The sequence below is a fragment of the Lissotriton helveticus genome, chromosome 10, assembly GCF_964261635.1.
Source record: "Lissotriton helveticus chromosome 10, aLisHel1.1, whole genome shotgun sequence".
NCBI lineage: Eukaryota > Metazoa > Chordata > Amphibia > Caudata > Salamandridae > Lissotriton > Lissotriton helveticus.
The window spans coordinates 12,514,249-12,537,082 of record NC_136071.1 but is presented as its reverse complement, the minus strand read 5'-3'; the positions used below and the strand labels follow the sequence as shown (position 1 = coordinate 12,537,082).

The 22,834-nt window shown below is 47.2% G+C and overlaps 1 protein-coding gene across 2 annotated transcripts in view; it reads right to left on the bottom strand.

The window, feature by feature from the left end:
• Positions 1-22,834, bottom strand: part of HUWE1 (HECT, UBA and WWE domain containing E3 ubiquitin protein ligase 1) — a 1,655,742-nt gene that overhangs the window by 1,420,167 nt on the left and 212,741 nt on the right. The window lies entirely within an intron of this gene.

The following is a 22,834-nucleotide window of genomic DNA, read 5'->3' as shown; positions in this document are numbered from 1 at the left end:
TTGTCTTAGGAAAATGGTAATCACATTCTTCCCACAAGGAGAAAGTAGTAACTCACAGGAACCACTTGCTCGTTTGCATCAGGAATCGCCTGGTATTAAAACCAGACATCGTTTTTCAAAACCGATTACATAAGACAAAAATGCAGCCGCAAAAATGTTCTGTATTCCTGCCTCCGACGTTATCCACCACAGAGAGAGACTTGTTAAGTAAAAAGCCTGGCAAAATATGAACCTTTTGGACAAGGGTTGGACTGGAGGAAAAGCAGGACAAATGTCACAGGGGAAAGTGTGCTGGTATGGGTTATAATCAGGCCTACTAAAGAACAAGATACTTACCTTCGGTAATTATATATCGGCAAGAAATATTAGTAGTGATAGATTCCTTACCTTATAATTACTGTGAGAAGTTGGCCTGATATATGATGCTCACTAGTTCTAGTGATCACCTTGTATCAGTCCAAACAACCCCTTATGTGGATTGGTTGTAAGTCAACCTTATAGACCAACTATCCTAATGGTAGCATGGACAATGCAGTCTTAGGCTAAACTCTTTTGGCATGTGAAGCCAGCTGTTTTACCACAATATAACCCCTTGAATACCAAGTGAAAGGACACCACACAGGTTATGAAAATAAACAGTATATTTATTAACAACAACACCTCTGAACTCTTTATGAGGTCAGAGGGCTAAGCACATGAAAATCTTACGAAAAATACGACAAGTTGCACAAAATTACAATGGTGCCCTAGGGGCACGACAAACCATATACTAAGTAAGTGGAATGTGAAAGTCGATAAGAGTAATGGAGCTGTCCAGAGGCTGTAGGATCGATGGGACCACGCTACACTAACTCAAGGTAAGTCATAGGGGGCCCACGGAACGCGTGTGCAGAGTGTGGACTCACACGCGAGATGCGTAACAACGTCTTTGGACAGGACAGTTCAAGTAAAAGGTAAGTACGGACAATCCTGACTAGTTAGGACGACAACGACTGTGGAATTGGACACTAGGACAGTTAGACTACCCTTGAGCACCGAAATGGTCTCGTTACCTCACCCACGGGCTGCGGGTGCATAGGTGTCAAAGTGTGTCGGGTTCTCGCGTTGAAGTCAATGGAGCCTGAAAGAAAAGATGCTGCAGGCGACCAGGAGGAAGATGTCCGGTGCGATCCAAGGGTGGATCGGTGAAGAAGAGGACCTGAAAGCAGAGGGGACAGTGTTCAAAGTCACTAGCCAGTGACCGGTGTGGAACCAGGAAGGAACCAGGTGCTGTTGTCACGATCAGGTGAAGAGTGGACGCTTGACTCTGCAGCCACGTGGACCAGGAGGTGTCTTCGACGACCAGGATGGAGGCGCGAGCTGTCCCACGCAGGCTCTCGCTGTCGGCGGTGTCGGATCCGGGATGGGACTCAACTGGCCTTGGCAAAGGCAACCCACGCGGTGAAGGTAAAAGACGTCTGGTGCGGACTAGGAGAGTCCGGGGTGCCCCTCTTTTGGAAGGGAGCAAGGGCCAGTCTGGAGCAACCAGACCAGCAGCACAGATTCAAAGGTTCGTCGTCTAAGAGGCCACTAGCCAGCCAGCAAGTGACCAGACAACGCGTCGAGCAGCAAACAAGCAGAAGGGCCCCACGCAGATCTCGTGGAAGCTGGAGGGCTGATCTTCGGTGCAGGGGCTGCTCGGAGCTGGGGCTTCTCAATCCCCAAAGCACTTGGTCGAGTTTACCTCGGGAGTCTTGCTGGAAGCGAAGTGCAGGTTCGTTCAAGGATGGCCGGTCCCACGTGTCTCTACGCACCCACGGGTCTCAGCTTTGCTGCAGATGTAGGTTGAGGTCGGAGAGGTCTGGGAATCCGGGTCTCGTCGGGCTCTGAAGTCTGGATCCTCTAGGGAAGACGACAAAGTGAAGCCGCTGGACGCTTGATGGTGCCTGCAGTTGCAGGGTGGACACTTCTTGTCCACAAGGGAGATTCTTCAGTCTTCTGTGGAGCAGAACGTCGGAGGCCAGAGTTTCTTCTTGTTGAATAGTTCAGGATAATCTAATTTGGAATGGGACCAGCTCCTACCTTTATTCTCCTAAAGGGGGCTGCACTACTGACTAGGTCCCTCCCCTGGGTGGGACCAGGAAGTGTGGAAAAGTAAATTTTGCCATGTTCTGTGTCCCTACGCTTCATCCATCATATGTTATGTGTGCATGACCAATATGCATATGTTATTCCCCATGTCCGATTAATGACGCAATTCCAGTTGTGTCCACCTCTAGTATGTTAGTTTCCAGTCCTCGTGAATACTACGAATATCAGGCCTATGTAAAGTAATGTTGCCACGTTTCCCAGTGTGCACGTTATTCCATTATAAAGTCCCCGTTTCCAGGCCTCAACAGGGCCCGGACCACAGATTCAGCTCCTGTCTCCTGTAAGCCTCGCTGAGGAGCGATACAGCCCCCACCTGTATTCTCGACCCTTCACTTACTTCCTGCCTCGCAGTGCCCGGTGCAGCTTGGCTCTGCCTCTGAGTCTGCCAAAAGTATGTTATAGTTCCAGTTATCAGTTCAGTCCTCCTTCTGCATTCCTGAGCTACTGAACTGCATCAATAGTTTCCGTCATTGTCTAGCCTTCTCGGCTCCACGTTAGAGAAATACTGTATTAATGGTCATTTAATATTCTTCATCACGCACTACATGTAGAATAATGCATGGTCCAGTCTTAGAATCAAGTTAGCTTTTCCCCTCATGACTTCTAGTTCATATCAACATGTTCCCTAAACATTAGATACCAGATAAGGTTTAGGTACATGTCGCTCCGACCCTTCAGACTCTAGTCTCTGCTCCTAGCACAGAGTTCGTAGCCCCCAGCTTCTCCTAGTGACACGTCATTGCCAGTTTTCGCGCACCATTAGGTTAGAGGTCCCGGCTCCTTAGGTAGCCCCCTCCTATGTTTCCGCCCATTCATGACATATTCTGTTACGTTTGCATCACATGTCTATGTATACTCCCAGTTACACCCATTTTTACTGTTATCTTTCGCGACTGCTACGCGTCACGCTTTCTGCTCCACCCACTGCTACGCCTACTGCAATGTAATGCTATGTGTTCGCGCTATGTATATATGCCTGTGTTTTGTTATTGAATGTTAGCGCGCTCATCCCAGACCTAGCCCCAGCAGCTGCTGGGCCTCTTTTCCCCTGCTGGGCCCCAGTTGTCCTGCTGGGCCCTGTTACCTCATTCTATGCAGGTTGTCCTGATCCTGTCCTTATGCTGTAATAAACCTGCAGAAACTCCTACTACCTCGAATCTTGACTCTTATTTTATTGAGCTATCTGTTATGCTATAAGCCTAGTCAAAAATAGGGTATTATTTATTTATTTACCACATAATGGCGCCCGAATAGGGACTTGCCCTTTCCCCACGCGTCGGTGAAGCCACGCCGACCCCCTGACCCTCTGCAGTCGTGACGGAACTCTTCTGCGCAGCGGCAGATATTTCTGCTCAAGTATCCCTCAGGCCCACGGAGGAGACGGAGGAGGCGGTCCAGCATCCAAACGAGACGGTGGAGGAACGCGGCGAGTCCCGACCAGAGCCCAAGCTGAGAGTCCAAGGTCCGAGGTATCCGGAGGCCCACCTGTAACTGAAGTCCGAAGTCCGTCGTCGTAGCAGTCCAGTCCCGTCCGAGGCCTTCCGTTCCGTGCTGCCCGGTGAGTACCATTGCTGGGGTAGTATCTAGACAGGACCAATCTAAATTGACTCCTGGTCCGTGGGTTGGTGGTGCCCAGACTCACAAACGAAGTGATCACCTAGGTGGATACGGGTCTTGATGCGTTCCTTTGTGGGACCGGTATGTTCCGTACTGTTACAGCAGTGCATCCAGTAACTCTAGTCTGTTCCGTTCTCGAGAAAATTCTTGTATTTCTGTTCTCAGTATTCCAGGTAATATTCTGTTCGAACTGTTATTTATAAATGTTCTTCATGTATTTTACTGTTGTGGTATGAGTGCGATGTGATTTCGTGTTTTTATTGTGTATCGTATTTTGTCCAGATTACAGTTCAGTCATGCCTATATTTTCCAAGTTACGTCAGTTAAAAACTAGAAAGGGTCTGTTAGAGGAAGCGGTTCCTGTCCCGCCTAGGGACAGTCCAGGTCATTTTATGTATCAGAAACATGGCATAAGCGCCATAATGTATCTAGATTTATGGGTAGAGTATACCAAACAGTTAGAAGAAAAGTATAGATGGCCCGTATCGGGTACATGGGATGCCGAATGTATCATGCGAGTAGAAGAAGCATTATGGAAAAAGAAAGCCAGACAGTCACAGGAAGATGCCATCGAGTTATGGCGTAAGGAAGCGCATAGAAGAACGGAAAAGGAAGTCAGAAAGTTAGAGTTAAGTAGAGAATCCGAGGAACGAGCCCAAGAAAGAGAATTAATCGAGATAGGTGAACAAGTCAAAACCGAACAGTCAGACAGACAGAGGCATGCCCTCATTAAGGGTATGTATCCTCTCCTTGCCGAAGGTGTGCCAAAAGCGACCCCAGAGGCATCTAGTAATTTCCCGCCACCATTAATTCCGACCAAGCTACGTCACAAACCGACCGCAGCTGATATTTTTATTTCGTCCTATCTGGACGACACAGTCCCCGAATATGCAAATCCTGTCCGCGCTCCACCAGTCCCTGTAAACCAGGTAATTCATGCTCCTCCAGACACCGGGGTGCCCTTAACAGCTCCCCCGGCCCAGTCCGCCATACAAGTACAATTACCGACCCTGCCAGGACGAAGAATGTCAGTCGACGATTCTAGTCTAGGGGCCGCAGGAGGAGCTACTCCTCAAACCCCGCCGCCACACAAGCGTTTATCAGCACTCGAATTACATGCTCAAGCATCACAGCGTACTCCTAAAAGTAATAAGTCTGTCACAGAAATCAGACAAGCCCTTGGCGAATGTGTCTATGATCCAGTCCCAGGCGAGTATAATATGGTTTTATATTCCGTACGTGTAAGGAGAGTGACCAAGTATCTAGTCACCTTACCGAATATGAAAGAAGATCTAGACAGAATATATCGTTTCATCCGTACAGGGGATGATCCAGAAAGTATTGGCGAGATTATGTCTCAAAGGAAAGCCGAGATTCAGCTCATGATATTAAAGTTCCTGATCAATTGTCTAATAAGAGAACAAGATTATCCGTCTAAAGATCCCGCCGAAATGAGAATCCTGACAAGGTGGAGTGATAATATAGCCGAGGGTAAGCACAAGACCGTCGGTGCCATGGAGAGTATGTACAAGAAAATTCGTAAAGAAATAATAAAGATACACGAACAGCGTAAAGCAGCACAAGTAAGCGAGAAAGAAAGTATCTCTGATCCTGAAGAGGAAGAGAACGAGAATCCCGCCAGAATAGCGTATGTAGGAAAATCCAGATTTCCAGATCGCCATTTACGCCTAGAACCCAAGTCTATTTTTCATCATTCAGCGCCAGAACAAGGTTCTCTAGAACAAGTATTCCAAACTACCGATCACATTCTGAAATTACGAATCGGTTATAGCGAATTAAGTACCATGCATGAACAAGAACTAGCCCGATCAGCAGTCCGATGGATTACTGATTCTACCACTTTTCCAGACGAAATAGTGGCACAAATGTTTCTGAAACTGCCCCCAGCCGAGCAACGACTGGTGGGTATGTATATGATCCAGTACCTCATTACTCTGTATGAGGGTCAACATTCTGATCCAGGCCCGTTGCATGATATCCTGAACGAGTTACTCCAGTATAGATGGAGAGGTCTAGGTACCGATTTAATAAGTGTCATTCTAGAACAGCGCCACAAGTATAGAACGTTCCTGAACCCGCATTTTGTTCATGTCTCACCCCCAGAAAGTAAATCGTTTTACATAGACAGACAGAATCCGTTACGAGAAGTCCACCCAGTCCAAGGGGCGGGTGGCGTAATGCAACGAGTGTTTGTATACACTCCGATTTCAAAGATGGAACTTCTTGAAATGAAGAAATTAATTCCCTGTCATGACAAAGATCCAGCAGGGTTCCATAGAGAATTAAAAGACATGCTCCGTATGGGAGAATACACTTACCCAGATATCATTAAAATGTTAAAGGTCCTGTTACCCGCAGGGGTGTATGAAAAGTTAAAAGAAAAAGAATGGGAGGTGGGAGAGAAAAAGATCGATTGGGCAGCTCTAGAAGCTGAAGACAAGGCACGAGTACCAGGTACCGGTCTTGGAGATAAATGTAAAGAATTACCAGAATTATTGATTCAAGTTTTACCCAGATTATTGACAACTAGGAAAGAAGACTGGGATGCAATCTCAGCCTGTAAACAGAAACAAGATGAAGATATTAGTGATTTTTATTCTAGATTTGAGAAATGTTTCAGTATTAATAGTGGTCTCAAGACAAGTAGTGAGTCATACCCTCATCTTTTCGTTACCAAATTAGTCGAGAATTCAAGTCCACAAATTAAAAATCGAGTTTTGAAAGTCGAAAGCACCTGGCAAGCAAATACTCCGTCCCAGATGCTCCAGATGCTCCAGTACCACCAGAATAGAATCAGAGAAGAGCAAGAACACGAAAGAAAACGTATGAAAGACACGAAAATGAAGGTGCTAGTTGCACAATCTGTTCCTCAAGACAGTCAGAAGAGGGGTCCAAATCAAGCCAATCAAGCCAGTCATCCTACAGCTCCCGTTAAAGGGAACTGCAATTATTGTAAACAGCCAGGTCATTTTATAAACGAGTGTGCAGTTCTGAAACATAACATAGCTACTGGTAAGACTAAAGAAAGACCACGTCCGCCTAGACAAGAACAAGTTTCACAGATTCCTCAGTCACAGAATGCACAACAGACAGTTACAGCACCGCAGCCTATTGCTGCAACACAGCACGTTACATCGCAGATGTATCAGTATGCGCAGTCTGAGTATCCAGAGTACCAGCCATATTCATGAAACAGCCTAGAGAGGGAGGTAGGCTTGCCTCTCATCGAGATACCTGTAGATCAAGAAGGTCCCTACGTTCACAGTCAAGTATTAGGGAAAGACAGAAAGTTTTTGATCGATACAGGGGCAAGTAGGACCACAATTAGTCATGCCGAAGTTCCAGGGGCTCCGCTCTCAGGCTCAAGAAATGTTTCCCTTGGATTTTCAGGAAAACCAATAGTTAACGAGATATCAAAGCCAGTCACTCTAGAAGTAGGTCCATTGTCCCGCACTACTGATCTGTTACTTACTAAGTCATGTCCAGAAAATCTATTAGGCATTAAGACACTGAAAGAATTAGGTGCAGTTATTTGCTGTTCCCCAGAGGGAATACGTCTGTTCCTACGTGACTTTAAGGGTCACTATGTATTACGAGATTTTGATTCAAGATTGTCTAATGTTCCACAGCACTTATGGGCGCAAGGTCCAACTGATGTAGGTTACATGCAAATCACACCCCATCGTGTGACTCTCAAACCAGGTGTAGTGTTACCCCGAATCAGACAGTACAGATTGCCACCTGAGGCTGTAGCAGCCTTATCCAAAATTATTGACGAGCTCATGGCTCAAGGAGTAGTTGTAGAAACTGACTCCAATGTATGTAATTCTCCGATCATTCCAGTCATGAAACGTACTGATCCGAATGCACCCCCAGTATATCGATTAGTGATTGATTTACGAGAGCTTAACAAATGTATTATTCCTCAGTACCCAGTTGTTCCAGATATTTCTTCCCTGTTAACAGCCATTGATTCCGAAGCCACGTTTTTCACTGTCATCGACCTCAAGAATGCATTTTTTAGTGTTCCAATTCATCCAGACAGCCAGTTTCTTTTCGGATTTTGTTTACACGCGCTCCTCAAGGTTTCACAGAAAGTCCTAGTATTTATAGTCAAGCACTTAAGAGACAACTAGAGAACATTCACATGCCAACTGACACTGCCCTGCTCCAGTATGTCGATGATCTACTGATCACAGCCCGTTCTGAACATGACTGCGAGCGTGCATCACTTACAGTTCTGTATTTCCTTGCCGAGATGGGGCACAAGGTGTCACCTTCGAAGCTTCAATTCTGTGTCCAGCAAGTGGTATACTTAGGACACTTGCTGTCCAAGAGGGGTAGGCAGTTGACACCCGACCGTATCCAGTTAATAGCGAGTCTTCCCCAGCCCAGAACCCAGAAGGAGGTACGTGCCTTTATCGGCCTTACTTCTTATTGTAGACAATGGATTCCCCAGTATGCATTTCTAGCCAAGCCACTGATACAGTTAACGACACAGGAGGCAGCCGTATCGACTGTCCTCCCTTGGACATCTGACCATACACTTAGTTTCAACGAGTTAAAGAAAGCCCTATGTCAAGCTCCAGTTCTAGCTACACCGAACTACAGTAAGCCTTTTACACTTTTCGTTACTGAACGGGAAGGTACAGCATTGTCTGTTCTCACACAAGATCAAGCAGGACAATACAAGCCCTGTGCTTATTTTTCGAGCACATTAGATCCAGTCGCCCAGGCGTTGCCTGCGTGCCTCAAGTCAGTTGCAGCCACAGCACTAGCTATCAGACGAAGTGATTCCATAGTTTTAGGACATTCCCTGACAGTACAAGTCCCACATTCAGTAGAAGTTCTTTTAAAACCGAACACAAACTCAGCACTTGACAATTGCACGTTTAACAGGTTATGAATTGACACTGTTCCAGCCACACATAGAAATTAGACGCTGCAACGTCCTGAATCCTGCTACACTGTTACCATCAGTTAATTCAAATCCAGACCCACATGACTGTGTGGAAGTAGTTAACATTACGACAAAGCCAAGACAAGACCTGACAGATATTCCGTTACCAGATCCTGACCTGACACTTTATGTGGATGGTTCATGTATGAGAACTAGTACAGGAGAACTAGTCGCCGCGTATGCAGTGACTACTGACACTGAAGTTATTGAAACACACCGTATTGACACCCTGTCCGCTCAAGCAGCAGAGCTAGTCGCTCTGACACAAGCCTGTATACATGCCAAGAACCTGAAAGTTAATGTTTACACAGATTCACGTTACGCATTCGGAGTTGTACACGACTTCGGAGTGCTCTGGCAGGAGAGAGGTTTTATGACTTCTCATGGAACCAAGATTCAGCATGGTCTCCTTATTCAAGCCCTGTTAGATGCCATACATTTACCGACATCTATTGCTATCATGAAATGCAAAGCACATACGAAAGTTACAGACATTATTTCCCAAGGTAATGATCTAGCAGACCGCACAGCCAAGCTTACAGCACAGACTCCAGACATTCCAGTAAACATGACACATACTCCAGATCCGATTACATGCATGACAGTTAAGGACCCTACACAAGATGTCATAGATATCCAGTTACATGCTACTCCCGAAGAAATCAAGAAGTGGTCTGAACAAGGAGGGGTCCAGACAGATCAAGGATGGTTAACGAAGGGTAGAGCCACATGGTTTCTCCCCGATTCTATGGTTCAAGTCATTATCAATACCGCACATAGTCCAGCCCATTTAGGAGAAAAAGCTATGTTAGACAGTATCCAGAATATTTGGTTCAACAAGCATTTACGAGCTGCAGCCAAGCAGAAAGTCCGCACCTGTATGATATGTTGTCAGTTTAACCCAGGTAAAAGTGTCCCGGTGGAACAAGGTGGTTTCCAGCCCCCTGACCACCCTTTTGAGGTCCTCCAGATGGATTATATTCAGATGGAGCGATGTCGAGGTTTCAAGTATGTCCTTGTAGTTGTATGCGCTTTGTCCAGGTGGACAGAAGCATATCCAGTCCCAGATTACACAGCCGCGACCACTGCCAAGCAGTTGGTTCATGAATTCTTCCCTAGATATGGACTCCCTAGAGTCATATATTCTGATAACGGCCAGCCATTCTCATCCGAACTCATGAAACACGTTTCCCTTTTGTTAGGGTACCAGTGGAAGTTCCATTGTGTACGCCATCCTGAAGCAGCCGGTCTCGTAGAGAGACATAATCAGACCCTGAAAATCCGTATTGCAAAAGTCTGTAAAGACAAAGGTGTGGACTGGTTAATAGCTCTGCCAGTCGCTTTATTTTATATGCGCATGGTCGCACATTCCAGATCAGGTCTGTCCCCGTATGAGGTCGTATTCGGCCGCCCCCCTAACATGTGGGGTACTCCTAGACCCCGAAGTATTACCGATGTTTCATGTAATATGCTGACAGATTACCTAGCTTCCTTGATGTCTGCCCTCAACTCATGTCGTTCACAGGTTGCTGCCGCATTTCCAGACAATACCGAGGTGGCACCGCACGAGATCGTTCCAGGCTCCCTTGTGATGATCAGAAATTTCGACAGATCAAGTCCGCTGGAACCACGTTGGAAGGAGCCACGCCAGGTCCTCTTGACCACCCGTACTGCCGTCAAGTTGGAAGGCAGGAAGGGGTGGGTCCATCTTTCTCATGTAAAACTTTTTAAAGGACTGAAACCAGTCTCCAAGAACATTTCCAAGGATTTCCAGGATTCGAAGGACTACCAGAACATTGTTTTAAAGGACTGTCCCGCACAAGACATTATTACAACCCCTCCCTTGTTAGAGAAAACTCCGCAACAGGAGTATAAGCTCAAATTAAGGTCTAGTAAAATAAGTCAGTCAGTTTGATTGTATAAGTCCTCCCCTAGGTGAAACGGTTAGATTGTTTCTGACATGTATAAAATAGACCCCCATAGTGAGAGAGTCAGTCGAAGTTCACTTCAATGTATCGTTTTTCTGAGTTTCATATTATTCATCAGCATAATGATTTCCTGCACCAGCTATGCGTTCTATCTGTACTTCCCAGTTCCTCATGCTAATATGTCTGCTAATGCTACAGTAGAGCACACGTTTAGTGATCTGCCTCCTCACGAATATTCATACCGCCTCGCTATGCGCAACAACACATTTATCCGTATGTTACATTATTCACACCAGACCAGCAATGCCACTAATTGTTGGGTGTGTGGTCGACTCCCCCCTTTTCAGACACCGAAGGGAGTTCTGCCACTCTTTCCTTATCCATTCTCACACAATGGTTCGTGTGGAGCATGGTCCACGTTAACGTCATCCTCAACAGATATGTCTTTTCTTAACAGTACATGTTTCTCAGACAAGCAAGGTCTCCCCCACAGAACAGGTTTAGATCTAGAAAATGAAGTATATAATTTAGGTAATTATTCGTCGAATTTCATGGTCCTGAATGTTCAGTCTGATACTACTCCAGACTTACCTGCTATCTCAGTACTACCAGTCAAAGGCGAATTATGTGTCCGTAATTATGGTTCTGTACATGTAGGTCATAGTGAATGTACTACTGTTGTCAAGTATAGTGACAGTGGGAAATCTGTTTTCAAAGCTTCACGTCATTCTTATTTTATTTGTGGTCAAACTGCATATGTCCGTCTGCCCCTCGATTGGGAGGGAACCTGTTACATTGCCTTCCTACTGCCACCTGTTTTCCTAGCCCCATCTGATTATCACAGAAACACACATCTAGTACACATTAGACATAGAAGGGAGTCCCCAATTGTCGATTATACTGAAACTACTCTAGAACAGTATACAGATTTCAATAAAGGTTTCTTCTTCTTTGTAGGACCTGTCCAGAATAGTAAACTGATCCGTAGGTTAACAAGAACCCTTGAAGCTGTAGTAAATGAGACTGCCTCTGCTCTAGGTAACCTAACCGAAGAACAATCTGCTATGAGATTTGTCGTTTTGCAAAATCGTCTCGTCCTTGACGTCATACTGGCCGATAGGGGCGGGGCCTGTAGAGTCATCGGATCTAGTTGCTGCATTTTCATTCCAAATAACGCGCCGTCTGTTTATTCAGCTATAACCAGACTCCATAAAATTGCCCATCTGTTACACCAAGATCCAGGCACCTGGACATGGTCCGGTTGGTTCTGGAATATAATTTCCGCATGGGGATGGAAAGTCCTGTCCTTTCTAGGTATTGCAGTAGCGATCATATTTAGCTGCTGCCTCTGTATACAATGTGGCCCTGCGATTTGCAGCATGTGTGCTACCTCTTGTATTCCTAGTCCCAAGCCCCGTTCTAAATCCCGTTCCAAGACAATTCGAGACGAGCAAATGGTACTGTATGAAATGATAGATGGTATCATGAAAATTGATGTTTCCTGATGGAAACGTAGTGACAAGGAGGGAATGTGGAAAAGTAAATTTTGCCATGTTCTGTGTCCCTACGCTTCATCCATCATATGTTATGTGTGCATGACCAATATGCATATGTTATTCCCCATGTCCGATTAATGACGCAATTCCAGTTGTGTCCACCTCTAGTATGTTAGTTTCCAGTCCTCGTGAATACTACGAATATCAGGCCTATGTAAAGTAATGTTGCCACGTTTCCCAGTGTGCACGTTATTCCATTATAAAGTCCCCGTTTCCAGGCCTCAACAGGGCCCGGACCACAGATTCAGCTCCTGTCTCCTGTAAGCCTCGCTGAGGAGCGATACAGCCCCCACCTGTATTCTCGACCCTTCACTTACTTCCTGCCTCGCAGTGCCCGGTGCAGCTTGGCTCTGCCTCTGAGTCTGCCAAAAGTATGTTATAGTTCCAGTTATCAGTTCAGTCCTCCTTCTGCATTCCTGAGCTACTGAACTGCATCAATAGTTTCCGTCATTGTCTAGCCTTCTCGGCTCCACGTTAGAGAAATACTGTATTAATGGTCATTTAATATTCTTCATCACGCACTACATGTAGAATAATGCATGGTCCAGTCTTAGAATCAAGTTAGCTTTTCCCCTCATGACTTCTAGTTCATATCAACATGTTCCCTAAACATTAGATACCAGATAAGGTTTAGGTACATGTCGCTCCGACCCTTCAGACTCTAGTCTCTGCTCCTAGCACAGAGTTCGTAGCCCCCAGCTTCTCCTAGTGACACGTCATTGCCAGTTTTCGCGCACCATTAGGTTAGAGGTCCCGGCTCCTTAGGTAGCCCCCTCCTATGTTTCCGCCCATTCATGACATATTCTGTTACGTTTGCATCACATGTCTATGTATACTCCCAGTTACACCCATTTTTACTGTTATCTTTCGCGACTGCTACGCGTCACGCTTTCTGCTCCACCCACTGCTACGCCTACTGCAATGTAATGCTATGTGTTCGCGCTATGTATATATGCCTGTGTTTTGTTATTGAATGTTAGCGCGCTCATCCCAGACCTAGCCCCAGCAGCTGCTGGGCCTCTTTTCCCCTGCTGGGCCCCAGTTGTCCTGCTGGGCCCTGTTACCTCATTCTATGCAGGTTGTCCTGATCCTGTCCTTATGCTGTAATAAACCTGCAGAAACTCCTACTACCTCGAATCTTGACTCTTATTTTATTGAGCTATCTGTTATGCTATAAGCCTAGTCAAAAATAGGGTATTATTTATTTATTTACCACAGAAGGGGGGTGGCTACACCCCCTATCCTTTGCCCGGTTTCGCGCCAGAGCTGGGGCAGGGATGCCCCAGCAACTGGTTTGAACCGGTGTATGCACAGGACACCTTCTGTGCCCCAGGCATGTCTCATTCCTTTCAGGCCTCCCTACCTCAATACACAAAACCCTGTCTGGGGTGGTGCTAGCACCTCCCAAGGCAGGAAACCATTTGTCCAAGCCATCCTCGCTGGAAGGACTCCCAGCAGCAGGAGGTCAGACTTGTGTCTGTGGTGGCAGCATCCATTTTGTGATGCTGAGGCTCGAGTTAACTTTAACCGGTGTTCGGGGGGCGCTAGAGGGCGCCGAGCGAGATGGCCGCACTTCTGTGAGGCTCCGCCAGACTGCTGAAAAATCCTTCATTTATCCTCACAGAAGTGCCTCTGCCCCACGCAAACCTGGCATAAGTGCGTGTCGGAATCCAAGCGGTTCCACTGAAGGCTGCACGGGAGTCTGCTGGCTCTTCCGATCACGCGTGCTGCGACCGGAGATTCTGCCGAGCATCGGACTCTGGCATCGGGAGCTGCCCTGCGGACCCTGGCGGCTGTCTGTCCTCACTGAGCGTTGCTGGACGCGGGGAGACGCCGCGACGTGGGGTGCGGTCCCTGGACGACTGGGAGAAAGGCAGCAACGGCGGCGGCGCTTGGCCCTGCAGCAGAGAGCAGTGGCGGACTCCGACGCCTGTGACCGTCCCCGCCGGTAGTGGTGAGTGGGGTGGCGGCTCAGGAAAGTCTGGGGCTGCGGAGGCGGTACTAGGCCGAACTGGGCCGCGCTTTGCGACCTGCGGCTGGCGGGGGCCGGGAGCGGGCTGGGAGGGCTAATTGGCGCCAATTATCTTGCAGAGGCCATATGTGTTCAATTGCTGGAGGGCTGCAGGGCGATTTCGAGGTCTGGAACTGCATCGGAGGCAAGTGCTGAGTTGGGCCCCATCTGTTTTAGATTGAGCCTGCCGCTGGTGGTGAGGCCCACGTGGTACAGTGCCTCGTGCTCTCGGACGCTGCCTCTACTGGAGTTGTGGCCTTGGTGGGTTGCCTAGGCCTGGACTGCGACTCCTCCACTGGTGCCTGTGTGTAGTGGCCTGCGTTTTTGTGCTCTGTCGGTGGGTGCAGACATGGGCAGAACGGAAAGGAATCAGCCAAAGATCACCTTTGAGGCCAAAAAACCAACAATGTCTACCGAGCCACCTTCCACAGACGCGCCGGGGGCGTCGGGAGGTGCACCGACCTTAGAAGCCACACTGGTGGCAATGCAACGGACATTGCAATCTATTGAAGGCACTATGGAGGCAGTCAATCACAGACTGGATCACATGGCCACGCAATTTGATCGCCAAAATGAGCGTATGGGGGAGGTCGAGCAGAGTGTTTCTGCCACTGAGGATGGCCTCACCACAGTAACGACCCAAGGTGTTCAACATGGAGAAGGTGTTAGCGGTCATCCAGGCTAAGAATGAGGAGTTGGAGGGGAGGTCCCGACGCAATAATATCCGCGTTACGGGCTTGCCGGAGACCACCAATGTGGGTAGACTGGAGGACTACATGGAGAAATTACTAATTGACATATTTGGGGCCGAACATTTGTCAAGGGTGTTTATAGTAGAACGTGCACATCGCTCCTTAGCTAAGAAACCGCCGACCGGAGCACCGCCGCGTCCCGTAATTGCCCGCATACTCAATTATAGGGACAGGGATGTCATTTTGCGTCTTGCGCGGGAAAGAGGATCTGTAGAGCACCAGGGCAACAAACTTGAATTCTTTCCTGATTTTACAGTGGCAGTGCAAACGGCGCGGAAGGAATTTGCTGCGGTGAAGCAACTTCTTCGTGCAGAAGACATCTCGTATGCCATGCTTTATCCGGCGCGTTTGCGGATTGGGGCACCTGCTGACAACAAGATCTTCACTTCTCCGAAGGCAGCCATGGACTATGCCAAAAAACAAAAAAAACGCAAACAAGAAGCCACCAGGCAGCAAGTAGGGGAGGAAGAGATGCAAGATGAGATTGTATGAGTGACTGTTCCTGGCATGACTCACGGGACGCCTTGATTATCTTGGGTGGAGTGGCGCTCCTTGTCGAGGTGTTAATGCTGGCCTTGGAAGGTCTACCTTAGTTCCCTTTTGAATCACTGAGGGATGGATGTGTGGAGTTCCCAGACTTTCCGTGGTTCTTATAAGTACGCTGGATATTGTTGCATGTTAATAATGTTGACTGCGTTCGAGTTCTGAGACTGCGGGGTCAGCTTTCTCCGTTGCGCTTGAGGACGCAAACAGTGCACTCTGGAGGGGTATGGTCTATTAGCAGGCTCTTTGATATACTACGTCCTCTATCACTGGGTTTCTTTCTCACATTGGCAGTGAAATGGCTGGCTCTGTACTTCTGTGGACACTGTGCCCTATTGGTTGGAACTGGCAAGGGCTGAGTTGATCATGGTCACGCTACTTGCAGGGCAGAGGCGGGCTGTTTAGCTAACGAATCAGTCCCTTCCCGTTTACTACGTTAACGGGAAATAAGTGCCTCTACGCCCCCACGTATGGGAGTACCCCACTATTTTTTGGATGTTGGGTTAAGGGTAGGGAGTTCGGGGAGGTGGGGAATGCTTTGGCAGGTTGGGGGAGCTGAAGTGGGTGGGGGGTGGGTAGGGGATGGTCGGAGATATCAGGACTGGGTCAATTGGTCAATTAGCAGCAGCTGGGAGTCGGGAGGTCTGAGGGATGTACGTGAACTTGGTTACAGGGTGTACGACTGGTCTATTCAACTATTGACTACTAGCGAATGCTTGGCCTGCTGTTGTATACTTCATAGTTGCATTACGGGGCTGCACTTACCTTATGGGCTGCACAATCGTAGGAAGGATGAGGGCTATGGCTGAGGGGGGCAAGATTACTTGGATAACGTGGAATGTGAGGGGTTTGAATCGACCACAGAAAACGAGGCAGGTACTGGCTTTCTTGAAGAGGCATGGAGTGCAGGTGGCCTTCCTTCAAGAAACGCACCTTCGGGGGAGGGCAGCTGAGACAGTGGCTCGACAATGGGCAGGCACTAAATTGGCCTCGACATATTCCTCGTATGCACGTGGGGTAATGATTCTAATTAAGAAAAATGTACCGTTTGTCTCCTTACACGAGGATATTGACAGAGAAGGGCGCTATGCTATTTTACATGGGAAGTTGTGTGGCACACTGGTCACGATGATTAATGTCTATGGTCCGAATGTGGATGACCCTGATTATGTTAACTTGTGGAACAAGGTGTATGCTCTGCCACCCTCGGCAATAGTGTGTGGTGGGGATTTCAATGTGACGTTGGCTGCGGCATTGGATAGAAAGGAGGATTGACCCTACATGCATAGGAAAGCGGGGGATGCTGTGCGAGATGGAATGACTGGGCTGGGTTTGGTGGACGTGTGGAGATTGGGGAATCCAGGAATACGATAAGGTACTTGTCATACGTCCGCACATGACACGTGGTCGCGGTTAGACTACTGGATGGTGACTAAGGATGTTAGTGGATGGGTGATGAAAGTTAGACATTTGCCTCGAACGCTGTCGGATCACGCACCAGTGTATATGGATGTATGGATGCCGATGCATGCCCCCGCTCCCTTTACGTGGCGCCTTCCGATGGGGGTCCTGCAAGACCAGGTGATGCGGGAGGAGCTGCGTACGATTATTGAGGACTTTTTTGACAGAAATGTGGGTTCTGTGGATACTATGGGTACGGTATGGGAGGCCTTTAAAGTCACCATACGGGGTGCATGTTTGGGGATGCAGGCAGGGGTGCTCAAATCATTAAGAGGCTCCATGGATAGGTTAGAGCGGGAATTATTATCCCTAGAGCGCCAACAGGAACAGCAACCATCTAACATGCTACTGGCCGATATTCGCATTAAAGTTTCTGAGTATAATGATTTAGCAGAGCATGTGGTTCAGTTCTTATCTAAACGCACAAACGCACGATACTATGGAGAGGGAGGGCGGCCGGGCAGAGGTTTAGCAAACAGAATTAGGGAACCTTGGGCTAAGCATTGTACCGTACAGGAGCTTAGGGATGGAGAGACCATGGTTACGAGTGCGACGGGTGTGCTGGGGTGCTTTGTGAACTATTATGAGCGGATGTATGATTATAGAGAAACAGCTGAGGAGGAGGACATAGCGCACTATCTGGATGACATAGCCTTAGTATGGCTTTCGAGGGGGCAACAAGATTTCTTATCGCAGCCAATTGCGGAGGGAGAATTTAGGGATGCCATTGCTGCTTTGCCGAACGGTAAAGCTGCGGGGACTGATGGTTTACCGTCCGAATTTTATAAAGAATATGTCGATTTGCTACTTCCTCGGTTGGCACACGTACTGGAGGAGGCGGTGGAACAGGGACAATTGCCAGCAACGATGAGAGAGGCACTGATGGTAGCCTTGCCTAAACCGGGCAAGCCTCTGAATTGCTGTGAGTCATATAGGCCGTTGTCCTTAATGAACACGGACGTCAAGATCATTGCCAAGGTGCTAGCGACACGCCTGCGCCTTGTATTGCCGAATATGATACTGCCAGACCAGTCTGGTTTTGTACCTATGCGCTCCACGGCACATAATTTAAGGGCGCTGTTTGCAGTTTTACATCTTCTTAAACCGGACCTTGCTGCAGTGGCGGTACTTCTAGACGCTGCGAAGGCGTTTGACTCTGTAGCCTGGCGCTATATGATTGCCATATTGCATCGTATGGGGGTCCCATTTTTTTTCACGACCTTGATATCTTTGCTGTATACCAACCCGGTTGCGAGGGTACGGGTTAATGGGCATGTATCGGCGCCATTTGCAGTGAAGAGGGGAACTAGGCAGGGCTGCCCCCTATCGCCCTTACTGTTTGCTATCCTGATGGAACCACTGGCATGTATCTTAAGGCAGCGGTATGCAGACACGGCATTACGCTTTCCTCTCAGATCCCTGGCTGTATCAATGTACGCCGACGATATGGTGTTATACGTGAGGGAGCTGGCTCAAAATTTGGAGGGTATACTTAGAGAGTTTATTAGGTTTGGGCGGTTTTCGGGCCTGTCCATAAATTGGGACAAATCAATCTTGTTGCCTCTTACGGACGTCACGCAACCCTTTCCATTGGAATTTCCTCTAGCATGGGCGTCGGAGCCTGTTCGTTACCTGGGCATTTGGGTGCACAGGGATTCCCAAGAGATAATAAGAGCTAATTATGGCGTGGCGATTTCGAAATTGGAGGATCAGGTGGCCCGCTGGATTCGTTTGCCCCTTACGTTTGCTGATAGGGTATCGCTAATCAAAATGGTGGTGCTTCCCAGGTTTTTGTATTTATTTGTAAATGTGCCGCTTGTTTTGACGTCTCATTTTTTTACGCAGCTACAGTCTTTGTTGACTACACTGGCCTGGGCCGGGAAAAAGCCACGCGTGAAGTGGGATGTGCTAACTAAGCCTTATGAACTGGGTGGCTTTGCTGTTCCAGATATGCGATTATATTATTTGTGCGCTCAGGCTCATTTTGCTGCCTACTGGATTTCGCCACCGCCGTTCACCCCGCACGTAGCACTGGAGGCGAGCGCTGTCATTCCGATACCCTTGAGAGCGATGATAGTCAATCCACATTCGGTGTTCGACAAGGGGGAAGTGGACACGGTACAGTGTACGACTAAGGCCTGGGGGAACGTAGGTAAACGTTCGGATAGGCTCCCGTTATATGCTCCGGATATGCCATTGCTATATCATACGGATATCTCGGTCTCCAAGGAACTGGGACGATTACAATTGACAACAAAATTACTGTCATCTTCACATAAATAATTATCAAGACATACAGTCAGACTGATCTTAAAACAGAAAAATTTAAATTAAATAACAAACCGGCTACAAAGATTTGGGAAGATTTGTTTTACTCTATGGATAATATATACGATAGAAAGCCCTGATGAAGTTGTTGTTACAACGAAACACGTGTTGGCTGATCCATTTGTTAGATTATTGAGCTACGTTGTGCGAATTTGAATTGGATATCACAAGACTGTTCTGAATATAAAGACCATTGTGATTTGGAGTTCTGAATATAAAGACCATTGTGAACTGGAAGACGAGTATATTGCATCGTGTGTCTTTAGGTTGAGAATAAATATGGACTAAGTGTCTTACTGACTAATGGACAATATATGACTTTGGTATTTAATCTATGAAAGTGTAATCAACGCAATTAGATGATAAATATTTTTGCTCGGCAAAAAATATCTGTTTTGTTGATCTCCTGGAATCAGGAGATGTGTTAGGGAGTTAGGTAACCTCTCTTTTTTTGCCTAGTAGCAAAAAGAATAAAAGTAAGAATTTAATTTAGCCAAAATTATATGCAGAGCGCCCACTTACCTGTTACCTAGACTCTGTATTACAATTGCTGCGGGAGGCTGGGATACACACTATGGGAGATGTCTTCCCGGATGCTCAGTTTTTACCGCTGCAGAAAATGTTGGAGAAAGTAACTAATGCTACCATGGCCACCTTCATTTATGTCAGACTGCGGGCTGCGATACGGGCTTTGTACCCTACTTTCCCGGCTGAACCACCTGTGTTGGGGGCCTTACAGTTGATGTACACAACGACTGACCGGGTGAAGTTGATCTCGCGCTTGTACCGGGTATCACAAGAGGATGAGGGTGGAGGTAGCAAAGCTGCTAAGGAGAGGTGGGATGCATGTTTGCCTGAACCATTGACGGATGATGAGTGGTCTGCGTGCTGTTCGGCGACTGGTGACTTTGCAGCAAATGGAAATTTTCGACTCCTTCACTATAAGTTCTTACACCAGTGGTATTACACACCTGTTCAATTGGTCAGGTACGGTCTCCGAGAATCGTCTGAATGTAAGAGGTGTGGATTGACAGGGGCGGACTTTCTCCATATGGCGTGGGGATGTGTGCGTGTGCAGACGTTCTGGGTGGATGTCACAAAGGCACTATCGGAAATGACGTCAGTTGAGATTTGTACTGACCCGAGAGTATGCTTGCTGGGGATAGCCTCTGGTGTCCCGGTCGGACTGAGACGTTTGGTTGTGCTAGCGTTGCAGATTGCTAAACGAAGGGTGGCTGTTTGCTGGGGAGGGAGACGAGCACCAACTGTTAAAGATTGGCTGCAGGAAATGGCATATTGTAGAGATCAGCTGACTTGTTATTATGAAGAACTGCCTGCCACTTCCCGCCCGCGGGACGTATGGACTCCTTATACTACTTACATGTTATCTCAGCTGGATGATACTTGAAGTGTACCACGAGATACTGGTTGGAAGGCTGATAGAATTGATGTGCGGCATGCGTGATCAGATGAGTGCTGTAGTGGGTGTCTCTGATTTAAAGGTAATTTCTTCTGCGTCCGAGGGTCTGTATGGGGGTGATGTGCAAGCTCCCTTCTGTCACCTTTTGAAATCTCTGCTATGTCTTCACACATGGGGGCCATGGCCTCAGTATGTATTGATTATCCCTTGCCTTCCGTAGTGCTGGGTGGACACCTTTGGGCCTTGTACGACTTCTGTTCTTCTGTACTGTTATTGCTGCATTGCACCTGATGACCTGATTGATCTCTGGGGTAGTTGGGGGGGGGGGGGGGGGGTTGTTGAAGTGATAAATTGTTTTGGTTTTCTGACTAAATAGGAGGCCTACTGTAACACATGAATGCAATGACAGACGTTGGACCCAATTGCTGATTTGTTCTAGAGTTGCATAGTTGGGATTGCTGTTTACATTGACGAGCGGATTACTCTCTGCATTTGCATTGCTTCGCGGCCGGCCCTTGTGAAGGGTTGTGGGCCTATTGCTGTGTTCTGATGATAAAGTACAATAAAGGTCTAAAAAAATTTTTTAAAAAATCTTTTACCGGGGTTCACAGTTACATACATGTCGTGTCCCTCTAGAAGGGTGGAATGCTACCCCCGTCGCCAGAATTGGCGAGGGGGTAGTATTCCAAATCGTATGACACCTTACTCGACATGTTTTGATAATGTTATACCAGAGTTAGCATTTTACCGCGAGGTAGATATTGCACTTAAGAATATATGGTATAGCGTTATCATGGAACAGCTATTAGGACTTGGTTCCGCAAGCTGCAAACGGGCTCAGCTCATGCCAGAGCACCATCTCACATAATTCCAAGCACTCTGCCTTCAGGATTGATAATTATATACAGGGAGTTAGGTCCTGGGACGTACGGACAGCTGGACCATATGTAAATTTTGAAAAAATGCAGTGCTGGCCTTACATAGAATTTACAACGTCTCCTTATTTGGAGTAACAAATCACCTTTTGATTGAAGATTTGTCTGGTATTTATTTATACCTTATGAATTATTTATTTTTAGTTAGAAAGATAGTTTTTACGAAAAGACATACCATGTACAAACAGTTATTCAAACAATGACTATACAAAATTACAAAACACTACTACATAAAACACAAATCAAAGCATTTCATATGTACATTTGCACGATATCCACATTTGTTCAATATCATATATACATTACCACAGTATCCACAATTTTGATACAATTCCAATCAAGGAATAAAGAACAATTAGGAAGAAATCAAGTGGAGAAAAGATGAATCAGTAACATGCACAATATTAATCAAAATGAATAGGCTAAATCAATGTTTGTCATTCAACAGTGCTTGTCTCCATTTTTTCAAAATTCAGGATTGATAAGGCCTTCCATAGGAGTGACTGATAGGAATATATGTGTCCATTTTAGGGTTAGATATAGGTATACTATATCTATAGCAAAGGGTGATTACACCACCTTGCCCCAGCTGTCGTGCAGCCAGTTGTGTCAGTTTTAGATGGCCAGCCAGGGGTGGCATAATAGATGCTTCAGCCCCTGGTAGGCCCTGGGTACACCTTTGCCCTGTGTACAGGGACTGATAAGGTGGCCCAGTACCAATTGGTAAATGCACCTAAAGTACAATTTAGAGAGAGAACAGCTAGGCTGTGGGTCTGATTAGCAGGCCCACAGCCAGGGAAAGTCGTAAACCAGTGAAGCAAAAAGCAAAAATCTGGGGTGACCATAGGATTGCAGACCCCACTCTCCTACAATTACCCCCAGGCGTCAGACTGGATCTGGAAATTTTTCGTCAGTAGTACCCCTGCACGTCGGAAGGTGGTGTTATGCGGCTCCACGTCAGTCGGTGTCTTGGTCACCGAGATGAATTCGCGGCAGCTACTTAGACGCCGCCCTCGCGCACTGACGTCAGTTCTGTACACTACTTACCGCGCCAGAAAACGCAGAGCCATGCAAGATACTGACCACTGGTGCCTTGAAACTAGGGCCCTGGAAGGAATTACCTTAACCCTAGAAATCAGTTGGCAAAACGGGGAGGATGTGTGGGGCGGTAA